At 46.7% G+C, this 12,151-nt stretch overlaps 1 protein-coding gene across 1 annotated transcript in view; it reads left to right on the top strand.

Annotated features, from left to right (window-relative positions):
* The window catches only part of CDC73 (cell division cycle 73), a 674,568-nt gene that overhangs the window by 241,461 nt on the left and 420,956 nt on the right, over positions 1 to 12,151 (top strand). The gene's annotated exons all lie outside the window — the stretch shown is intronic.

The following is a 12,151-nucleotide window of genomic DNA, read 5'->3' as shown; positions in this document are numbered from 1 at the left end:
ACCTAAATGCTGTAGTGGGACCTGTGCTCATTTATTGGTTGTGAAGATGAGGTGCTAATGTGTTTTTTTTTATTCTGTTTTTTTTTTATATTTGTTAAGGATTATCTGCTTACCAAAGGGTTATGATGCATTGGGGAACCTAACGAGGCAAGGCACTACTATTCAGTCTGGCACTTGTGTAGCAAGGAGAAAAGTCATAAGATGCCCCTGTGTACACACGCTTCCAGAAAATCATTGCCTTCAATGAGAAAGGGTCTCTACACTCTGGCCAAATGCCTCGAAGTCCTAATCATACTCCGACACAAAATGTAATATTTGTCTCTTGCAGGAAACCAACCTTTTAAACGAAGATTGGGTTCATCTAAAAACTCAATGCTTTTCTAGATCATACCTTTTTCAAACTCTGGTAGTCCTGCGGGAGTGGCAATATTGTCAAAGAACTTAATTTGTGAGATCTTGGATATGTTCGCTGACAAGATGCTTCATTTAGGTGTTTTGAATCTCTTGCATATTAGCACGAAATACAGTGAACGGTTTTTACGCTCCCAACAGCAATCCGAAGATTCTCAAGTCTACAATAGCAACTATTAAAAATAAAAAACCCACATAATATGGTAGTTAGTTGTGGGTGGAGACCATAATTAGGTTATAGGTGGTATTAAAGCTAATTCTTCCATGAGATCACACACAAATGGATTGTAGAGGGCTTATTTGTGCTAACAGCTCTATTAGAGCAAACTCCATTGACTATTAACATACACACGCACACACACGCACACATTTCCCCACAAGATCGGACATTGAGAATTAATGATGGTCATTTGAGAGACCGGCCAATGCAGGCTCCGTTTGGTGAGACAATAGTCTTATTTGGATGAAATGGATCAGGAAGTGATAGATGTGCATACCATATGTGATGTACTTAAAGTATTCTTCAGGGGGCAGATAATATAAGCATCACATTTAAAGAAACTTAGAGCAGAATTCCGACACAGCCTGGAGGCCCAACACTGACAGTTGCAAGGCGATACACATGGACAAACTCTACAAAAACATGGAAGAAAATTCTAGTGCTGAGGGCTCCTTCGACATGCTCTACTACAAATTAAGCAGCAGTATTCTAGTGGAGGTGACAAAGAAGACAAACTGCTCATGAATAAGCCTGGGCTAAAGAAAAGAAAAAAAGAAGGCAGAATAGTGAAACACTCGTCAGACGTGTACGTTCAGACAATAATGAAATAGGATACATTTTAAGCTTTTTTTTGCAGGCAATCAATCTTTATTTCGATCAATTAAGATCAAAAAAGACAATTTACAATAAAAAGGTGCTTTTCCCTCCATAAATTGATACAAGTCTTAATATAGTAAGTGCATATAAAAGTACAATCATGTTAAAAATCCAGGCATTAAAAGTTTCAATTGATATTATAAAATACCTTAAAATTCATATTAATATAAAAAGGGCGTAAGTGGCTCAATAATACAATTGGCATTTCTTAACCTTATGTGACACTAGTGACCAGTACACTAGAGATAGTATATAGTGTTTATCACAGTTACACAGAATCATACAAAGAGTGGGTTATTAAAGTAGCGAGAGGAAATTCCCCCTAATATTGTAATGACCACTTTTCTGTGTAATACCTGCGTACCCATTAAAGCATAATTTTCTTCTTTATAAGCTTTGATTTGGATATACTTGAGTGATCATGCCAATTTTTGGCATTTTTCTTTCCCGGATTGACCACGTCCAACTCAAAACTTTGGCAACAGCTATTACACACTGGGCGCCAGTATCGGTCAGTAGTATTCTCAAGGCAATAGCACTGCTCCTAATGCCCATGTTCTTGCATAATGGGCGCAACCATTTTTTACTTGGGGCCTGGTATGCCGGACAGACTAATAAAATATGTGGGTACGTTTCCTCATGGTCCAGACACAACTTGCACATACTATCATTGTCACTGTGCCACTTGCATGTAAATACATGTTCGAGGCATATGAGCTGCAGATTACACACTTTTGCATAGATCGCCATCTGGTGTTGGGCCCGGATGTTTGCAGTTTGATTTTCCTCTTGGAAAGTCTTTGGAAGTTACGAGGTCGGTGACTCCTCCCTTGGTTCATATTGCGCATGGGCTTCGGCTCCATCCTCAGATTGTTTTTTTCCGCCATCGGGCTCGGATGTAATACTTCGCGCTCCGGTTCCGAACATTCCAGTTCGACGATCGAAGCGGAATCCTCGCTCTTCGCGGTATTGTTCAGATTCTGATCTCCTCAACCACCTTCTTCTTTGACACACCTTCGATTCCAGTCATCGATGGCGGTCTTCGGGCCTATCCAGGCTCCGGTCCCGGCTGATGGAAAGAACTCCATTTAAGAAGTGCCCTCGATGTGGGTCCAAATTCCCCCACACCGATCTTCATGAGGTGTGCAACCTCTGCCTCTCCCTGGAACGCGAGGCTCGAGACTGTCCCGCCTGCAACTCTTTTAGATCCAAAAAGACTATTCGATATCGAAGGGCCAGACGAAAAATGGCGCACTCCTCGACTTCCGCTCCAGTCGACATCTTCGGGGACGACGTCGAAGCTCCGGGACAGCAGCACACCGAAGAGGACCTAGTCAGTGCTTCCGAAGCCGACGACTCGGATGTGGAGGACATCACCGGCGCAGAGGGTCGTGAGTAAAATATCCCCTCCCACACCCACGCCAACACCCAGAAAGGTATTCGGTCACGCCTTCGCCTCCGGGCCTAGGCAAGACCAAAGACACTGCTTCGAACACCCCACCTTCGGGCCCGGTGAAGAAGCCTAATAAGCCTTCCGGCGGCTCGGGCTCGAGCCAGCCTGCCAGCGGTGCCGAAAAACACCCTTCGGCACCGAAGAAGAGATCGGCCTCTACCTCGACACCGAGCTCCGCACCAAAGCCCTCGGTGTCGAAACCCAGCCTCTCGGTGCCGACCAAACATCATAAGGCCCTCGGCACCGACACTCCCGCGCCGAAGCCTGTCTCGGCACCGAACAAGAAATCGGAGGTTCCAAAAAGCACGGCACAAACAAGCCTAAAAAGCCATCGGCCCCGAAAACGTCGGCGCCGACCGAACAACCAGTGTCGCAAGAACTATTTACACCGGATCCTTAGCAAAAGACACTTACCAAGGATCCAAAAACTGGACATTTGACACTGTCTTCTAAAAAGAGGCATTTGGATAAACCAGCTCCACCTCCAAAGAGGAAAGACTGTGCTACCTCCCCTTTCAGAGTGCCTTCCCCACCTCCTCCACCCTCTCCACCTCCGCCCCCTCCACCTTCTCCACCCCTGCCTCATCGCTCTCCAACCCCGTCTTCAGACCATGATGATCAGGGAGACCCATACTACGACCCAGCAGATGTGCCACAAGACCCCACCCCTACAGGATCCCCAGACCCATGGGATGATTATAATAATTCATACATTCCAGATGTCCCACAAGATGACCTTTATCCATCCAGGACATCCCCACCAGAAGACTCATTAGGTTTTCACCACCTACTTCAGAGAGTGGCACATTATCACGGGGTAGAGCTACACACTGACCCAGTAGAGGAAGATTTCTTCCTGGACACCTTTGATACTGCACATAGGTCTACTGCTATACTACCTATGCTCAAAGGGGTAATAAAACATGCGCCAGAGGTTTTTAAAGACCCAGTCAGGGCTAGGGTCCTAAACCCACGCATAGAGAAAGTATAAAGCTGCCCCCACAGATCCTGCCTACATCAAAGGGCCAGCGCCACTGGATTCCCTAGTGGTATCCACTCCAAGGAAGAGATCAAATTCCCAGGCGTCAGGCGAAGCACCACCACCTGACAAGGAATCAAAGCTCCTGGACGCGTCAGGAAAACGCACTGCGTCACAGGCAGCCAATATATGGCGTATCGCCAACACTCAAGCTCTATTGGTCAGATATGACAGAGCGCATTATGATGAACTAGAAACCATCATGCCCCATCTCCCAGAAAAATACAAAAATAGGGCCAATGAATTAATTCAAGAGGGTAAGACCATAACTAATACCTCTATACGTTGTGCCTTAGCCGCAGCAGACCCAGCCTCCAGGGCCATTAACACTAGTGTCCTCCTCCGTCGCCACGCTTGGCTGAGAGTTTCAGGCTTTAAACCTGAGGTACAAGCCTCCATATTAAACCATCCATTTGATCAAGAACATTTACTCGGTCCAAAGGTAGATGAGGCGTGTGGCTGCAGACCGCGGGGCTGATTGTGGCCTTTTGTTTATGTATTGGTGGTAATCACAGCCCGCGAAGGGGCTCTGATTACCATCAATACTTCAACAAAAGGCCACAATCGTCCCCGTGCTTTACTAACAAACCAGTAGAGTCGGTTTAAAATCACAGCGTGTACCAAAGTACACGCTGTTTTTTTAAACTGGCTCTACTCTTTTGTTAGTAAAGCACGGTGCGGGGACGATTGTGGCCTCTTGTTGAAGTATTGATGGTAATCGGAGCCCCTTCACGGGCTGTGATTACCATCAATACATAAACAAACCGCGCTTTACTAACAAAAGAGTAGAGCTAGTTTAAAAACACAGCGTGTACTTTCAGAAAGTACACGCTGTATTTTGAAACTGGCTCTACTCTTTTTGTTAGTAAAGCGCGGTGCGGGGACTATTTCAGGCAGCAACTTTGGGGCCAAAGGCCAGAGTTCGAGCCTCGAGGTCGCGCCCACATCCTGTGATTGTGGGCAAATCACTTAATCTCCCTGTGCCTGAATATGTAATGTAAAGACGGTGTTTATTTAATGCGCTCCAATACCTGCAAGATGTCGCACACAGGTACACCTACCATGTACCAGTGTTTGCGTGTTGCTTTTTTTACAGCAAGTTAGATGTTGCCTCCCGTGGCAGATTTCTTGGTAGACTCTGCTGTCTACCAATAAAACTGTTTGTTTGTTTTACTGGCAGCTCTTGCCTGGTGTTAACTTGTATGTCCGGTGACTTCGTCTGTACACTGACCCATTTTCAGGTCACGCTCTGTGGCTGAAAAGCACTTTTTGCCTTCTTTTGGGAGAGTGTGCCAGCCTGCTGCTAGCGCCATGTCTGTTCCAAAAAATGTACGTCTCATTGACGTGTCATGTTTTATACATGGGAGTCAACGAAGGGACAGCAGTGATGCAGCAGAAGAAAAAAAAAAGCAGTGGGGCAGTAATAAGTGGGGGCGGAGGGGTAGACTGACAAATGGGGAGGTATAGGGCAGGTTTCAATTATCTCATGTAGCACAGTGTTAATATACCTGCTGCAAATAACGCATACCATGTATTTTATGTGCATAGGTCATTTGGTTTCTGCTTTTGTCATAAGAGACAATCCTAATCTCGCACAGTGACCTATAAACTGTCATCAAAGATCTGCTTACACATTGCATGGTACAAATTAGTAATTTATGTTTTTCCCTGTCTTTCATTATCCTGATGCTGCTAAAGTGGTTTGTTTGGGTGGAAATACATATTTATTGTGAGTCAATGCTAACCACTGTGTTATGTTCCGAATCCTGAATTTGTGCTTTTCCAGACAAGCACTCTTTAAAAATGCCTACCAGTATGAATGACATGTGACTCCTACACCTTGTAGTCCCTTTTGTATGTAGCATTTTCTCCTCACTGATTTACACACATGATTCATTGTCTGTGTGTGTGATGTAAAGTGCTCTGACATCCTACAATGGTATGAGACAGTGGTTCCCAAACTGGGGTCCACGGCAGCAGTTTTAAAAGCAATGCAAAGTTCCTTGTATAAATAGCAGTTTTTGGGCAGCAATAAAAGGGTCAAGATAACTCCAGTGATTAATGTACCTGCTACAGAGAGATAGGAGGTTTGTCCAGTGGCAGCTTTGAGTCATCTCAGGAAGCCCAGATTGTTAATATGCCTGCTGCAAAAAATGTTTACCACACATTTTACAAAAAACAGTATATTGTTTTGTGCATAGCTCAGTCAGTTCATACTTTTGCTACAGAGACTCTTTTGTTATTATGCAGTTCAAGTTCCAATCGCATTTAGCACAGTGAGCTATGAACTGTCATCAAAGAGCAGCAAGCAAACGCGTGGTACAAGTTAGTAAGTTATGCTTTTTCACAGTCTTTCATTAACCCGATGCTGCTAAAAAGGTTTATTTGGTTAGAAATAAATCCTTATTAGTAAAGTCAATACAAACCTCTGTGTTATGTTCTGAATCCTGAGTTTGTGCTCTCCAGACCAAGCACTCTTACAAAATGCCTACCAGTATGGATGACTTGTGAATCCTACACCTTGTAGTTCCCTTTGCCTTATGTAACATTTTCTAGTCACTGATTTACAGACGTATGATTCTTTCTCTCTGTATGTGTGTGATGTAAAGTGCTCTGACACCCTACAGTGGCATTAAAGGTGCTATGAAACAAATTAAAGACATGTGACAGTGGGGCTTTGGAGAGATGAGAGGCACTGTTGGAGGGTAGTAGTGAGGGAAGCGATGAAGATTGTCAAGAGATTGTTGTATGCTGGTGCATATTAATGTCATCATTTCAATTCAATATATAATGACAAATTTGTTGTAAAATGCACAATTTCCCCCCAAATTTTTTCTTGGGGGAGAGTCCTCCAATGCCCCCTTTGTAGTGGTCAGACTCACTTGGTGTGCACTGTATAGGGACTAGTCTGCCAACATTTGCCAGAACAGCTTTAAGTTTCCAGTCCAGCCTTGGCAGGAGCAGAAGCCCCAGGCTGTGAACTAAAACCAAACAATGGAAAGTTAGTCGCAAGATGCAGCACCAACCTTCCCATTAGGATTTTTCTATTTTTGCAAATATTTTAATATAAAAGTACTAAAATCTTTAGTAATTTAAGTCTAGTCTTTGTTTGATGCGCACACGTGTGGTTTTTCTTCTTCTTCGAATTAGTTTTAATGTTTGACATTTAAATCTTACAAATTCCCCACCCAATTAACAGTGCTCAAGTAAAGAATATTTATTAAAATCTTATGATGGTACCACCGTTTAAGTCTTGTGTTTTTCTAAACTTGAATTGTACTTGCCTGTGTAACCAATTCATGTCATGGCGTGTTTATCCAATTTGGAAACTGCCCTTAAGACACTTATTGTGGCACTGTATGTGTGAAAATGCACCATCTTTTCACTATTTAAAGTAAACGTTCTGAGTGACATTTGTCACCGCGCACACGCGCGGTCTGGTTCCTGGCGCACATAGCCATGGTTGCAGCGCACAGAGACCCTCCACTGCCGTACACAGAGGAAAGAAATTAGAGGGAACATTGGTCCTAACCCCCAAAACTCACCCTTGTAATTAGAGTGCTTACCTCCAAAACAGATAACCATTTTTCCTCAATGGGATTCCATGTTAACAGATTTTGGGCCTAAAATTGTGGACTTGCTAATGTGTGGAGAAAAGTTGATTCAATTGTTCAGTATAAAAAGCTGTATTTGCCTTGTATGTAGAACTCTTAAGGTGTGGTATTTAGGCATAACACCCCCAGTACTCAAAAATAATCTAAAGTATGTCCAAAGTAATTTAAAAGTACTTACAGTATGACACAGACTGCATTTAAAAGTGATACAAACCTGTAAGAATTATAATTGCCAGCACCTGCATTTCCTTGAGCAGTCTTGTGAAAGTATATTTTACTCACCCGTGCCTAGTCCTGCTAGGTTCTAAAATACAATCTAATCAATTATATATTTTTAGGTCTCGCCTGGCGAACGCAGCGCGAAGCGCTGCTGTCCGCCAGAGAGATCTATTGTTGCTGACTTGCCTCGGAAGTGGGACAGGAGATGGGCACGCGCAAGGCTTTTGGCGTATTTGAGCCGGTGTACGCACACGTGAACATGCACGTGCACACACGCGATGTGCACATCTCCTGTCCCGCTTCCGATAACATGCCAGCCCCGTTGGAGGCTCCGTGTGGGCTATTGTTGGCGCAAAGTGTACTTTTGAAATTCTGAGCAACAATAGCCCACACTGGGAGCCCCGCGCTGCTGTGGTCATCCTCGGCCGCCTCATTCTTCACCCGGGCCCCCTCCTCGGACCCGGGGCTTCTCTTCACTCCGGCCGCCACCCCGGGGCTCTCCCTTCAACATGGGAGCCCCGCGTTATCACGGCACGCCAGTTTCTGTTTTTGCCGGAGCAGGCCCCGCCCCCGTCCCGGGCAAGGGCGCCTGACTTCCGGCTTGAAGACTAGAAGTTAACAAGCAATTGCAATGCCATAGTTCTCGCATTGACGCGAGTTTGAACTATTGACATTTGCAAATAATAATGCCTTTTATTTTTGTTTTCTTTTTAAAAACCTAAATAAAATGCATTATTTACAATGTCAATAGCTCAAACTTGCATCAATGCGAGACCTATTGCATTGCAAATGCTTTTTATTTTTTATACCTACCTAATTGGTCTGGATTCTGTTTGAGGCCTTGATTGAGTGTATACAATAAATGCTTAACACACCCTCTGGATAAGCCTGACTGCTCACCCACACTACCACAAAGAGAGCTGTTGGTACTGATCTAATTTAGCCTCTGCTATACCGCTGGGGTTTCCCTTGACTCTGTGCACACTATACCTTACTTTGGTATAATATATACAGAGCCAGCTTTTTGTGTGGGTATATGTGTGTGCAGATATGTATGTATATATGTGTGTGCAGATATGTATGTATATATGTGTGTGCAGATATGTATGTATATATGTGTGTGCAGATATGTATGTATATATATATATGTGTGTGCAGATATGTATGTATATATATGTGTGTGCAGATATGTATGTATATATATGTGTATGTATATGTGTGTGTGTGTGTGTGTGTGTGTAGGTATGTGTTCGCTTCGGTGCGAGGGATGGCATTCTGTTCTTTCACAAAGAGCACGTAGCACATCGGCACAGAGTTTCCTTCAGTGTCAGGGACTACTATGGCAAGTTGGGCTTTTTGAGATAAAAATTTTTGGTTTCAACCCATTTCTTTGTGGTACATAGGTGAGTGCCAGCAGCTCCGACAAGTTTTTACAAACATTATGTTGGGACAAAACACACATTGACACAGGCTGGCAGTCACCACTATACCTACTGTCTTTACCAATCATTTATTTTCATGTTTCCGTAATCTTGCTGAATCTGGTTTTACACTAATTTTCCATTATTGTTTTTGGCTATACGAGCGTGCATCAAACACTTTTTACTAGGCGATGCCTCAAAGAAATTGGACCTAAAATAGCAGTTTTGCAAAAAAGTTTTTCATTTAGTTGCTTTGTTTTTTTGTGTGCACTTTATTTTGATAGCTAAAAATCATCATTGTTTCTTTCAGTCTTCTCCAAGTACGTGGATTTAATCGGAGAGCATTTTTATACTGCCACCACGGTCGGTAGTGGATGCTGCGGTCACTCATTCCCTTAGGATGCTCACCTGGTTATTAAAGACTTTGCATTAACGAACCATGAATTTAAGTTTGAACAACATGACCATATGTGATAGAAATTTCACCTGAACTGCAGATAATGCTCTTTCACAGATCTGTATTGTGGAACAGTGAAATGGCAGCTAAAGTGCTGCAGAGGGTTGGACCAACTTGTCCAAACGACAAAATACACATAAAAACTTGATTGCCTTGACCCGAAACAATATGTCATGGGGTCGGGCAATAGGCATTTCCCACCCTTTAGCTGATACATCTGAAAGAAACACATAGTGATAGATTCCTTACCTTAGAATTACCCCCAGGCGTCAGACTGGATCCGGAAAGTTTTCATCAGCAGTACCCCTGTGCGTCTGAAGGTGGCGTCGTGCGGCTCCGCGTTCGTATTTTTTTTCGATGCCTGGTTTCAAGTCGTGCGGGGAGTGTAATCTGGTGTTGGACCAGCCCCGCGTGCGTCTCTACTTCCTTGGGCACGACCACGACCCCAAGTCTTGCCCCGACTGCTGGGTCATGGCGCCGAAGACTTTGTGGGAGCGGTCCCGAAAGTTGCTTGAAGTCCGGCAGTCGTCTCCGTGCCGCTCAAGGTCCCGGTCCCGTGGGAGGTTGAGGGACCGTTCGCTGAGCCATCACCATCGTTCTTCTGGATCGAAGTCTTCGCACTCGGAGTCAGGTAAGATGAAGCACAAGAAGTCGAAGAAGCGGCATCGCTCGACGACTTCCCCTTGCCCGTTGCGTGGCTGAGGGTGCACGTGGTGCCTCCCCCGCGGCTCTGGCGGAGCCTACGGTGTTGCCGTCAGCCTACCCGCCCTTCCCGGGTCCGTCGGCGACTCCGGCCCAGCTCCAGGTATTTCTTGCAGCCAGGGCCCGCCTCTTTGGGCTGTCTGGCCCCGCCGGCACACCTTCGGGTCCTCGCCCTTCACTTTCGGCGGCTCCGGCATCGCTGTCTGCTTTGGCCGCAGGGCCCCCAAGGATCCAGGCCTGGATCCCGGTCGATGCCGGTTCACCCAGTTGCACCTCCACCGACATCGGCACCACCACCGATGTCGCCCGTGGCACCGGACAAGGCCGCCCCCAATTTGAGCACCGACATGGACACTGAGCCGGAACGGCATAGCTAGACGCCGGTTCCGACGCAGATGGGGCCTTTCTACCCCCATCTCCATCCTCCTTATTTTCGGACTGTATCTCAGCCTGAGGAGGAAGGGGAGGACTGGGAGGGGTCTGAGGACCCTCTCGCAGCTCAGTGTCAGTATGACCCGGACTGGGTTGAGTGTCTGGTGGATGCCAGCGGTCTTGACACCTCTCCTGACCTTGGCATGCTCTCTCCTCCTACCGTGGCTACGGAGGAGGGTGCAAGTTATGCAGTGGTGTTGCGTAGGGCGGCGGAGGCCCTCAACCTCCAACTCCCTACCGTGGCCGTCAGGACTAACTTCCTGACAAGTACTTCAGACTGCGGCTACCTATGCACCACCACTGCTGCCTTTCAATGAGGCACTTTCTGACGTTCTTTTGAGCACCTGGTCCAGGCCCAACACAGGGGCTCCTGTGAACAGGAGCGTGGCCCGACACCATCGCCCGGCCCTGGGCGACCCCCTTTTCCTCTCCCAAAACCCCACCCCTGAGAGCTTGGTTGTCCAAACCTCAACGTCCCAGAGTGCATTCCCTACCGCACCCCCAGAGAGGATATCCAAGAGACTGGAACAACTTGGGAAAAATATTTTTTTACCGCCAGTTCAGGGCTGCGGTCTGTGAACACCGCATGCCTCTTGGGCCGTTACTCACGCTCTGTGTGGGATACGGTGGCGCAAGTGCTGCCTCAGTGTCCGGAGGAGGCGTGGACAGTGCTCTCGAAAGCTATTTCTGCGGGGAGAGATGAATCCAAGTTCACAATACGTTGTGTCCTTGACATCGCCGACTGGGCAGAGCGATTTCCACGACGGTGGTGCTACGCCGCCACGCCTGGCTGAGGACTACTGGCTTCTCGGGGATGTCCAGAACACACTGATGTACATGCCCTTCAATGGCATTCGCCTCTTTGGCAACAAGGCAGATTGCGCGTTGGAGCGCTTTAAGGACTCACGGGCTACGACCAAGTCCTCGGGCCTGTCAGCCACTCGCCCTCCTCTGCTTTCTGCTTTTCACTCCTTTCGTGGCAACGGAAGGGGCGCCCAAGCATGTTCGTGTCAGAGCCACAGGCCGCAGCAGTCTCAGCGCGGACTTGGGAACCGCAGAGGCAGCTCAGGGGGCCAGTGGGCGGGTCAGTCCACTTCCACCCCGGCCATTACTGCACCTAACCTTCCTAGTCTGGTCTTTCAGGCCCATCAAACGCCAGTGGGCGGCAGGATTCGCCATCACCTCCCCCAGTGGTGCACCATCATTTGGACAGGTGGATTTTAGACATACTCCGGAGGGGCTACTCCCTCCCCTTCGAGACTATCCCTCCAGCCATGCCACCCCAGTACCACCGCATGTCGGGGGATCACTTGGCACTTCTTCAACAGGAAGTCGCCGCCCTCTTGGCCAAGGGAACCATCGAGCGCGTTCCTGAGCCAGAAGTAGGACGTGGTTGTTACTCCCACTACTTAGATGTTGTCTTGTCAATTGAAATCAACATCTGGGTATAAACAGTGTAGTTCATGAAACGGACTCAGACTTTCAACTGAGCCAAGGAGCGTATGTGTATATATCGACTGAAAAAG

This window comes from Triturus cristatus, chromosome 4_1 (assembly GCF_964204655.1).
Source record: "Triturus cristatus chromosome 4_1, aTriCri1.1, whole genome shotgun sequence".
In the NCBI taxonomy this organism is placed as follows: Eukaryota; Metazoa; Chordata; class Amphibia; order Caudata; family Salamandridae; genus Triturus; species Triturus cristatus.
The sequence above is the reverse complement of the archived record's forward strand: the minus strand, read 5'-3'. Positions and strand labels throughout refer to the sequence as shown.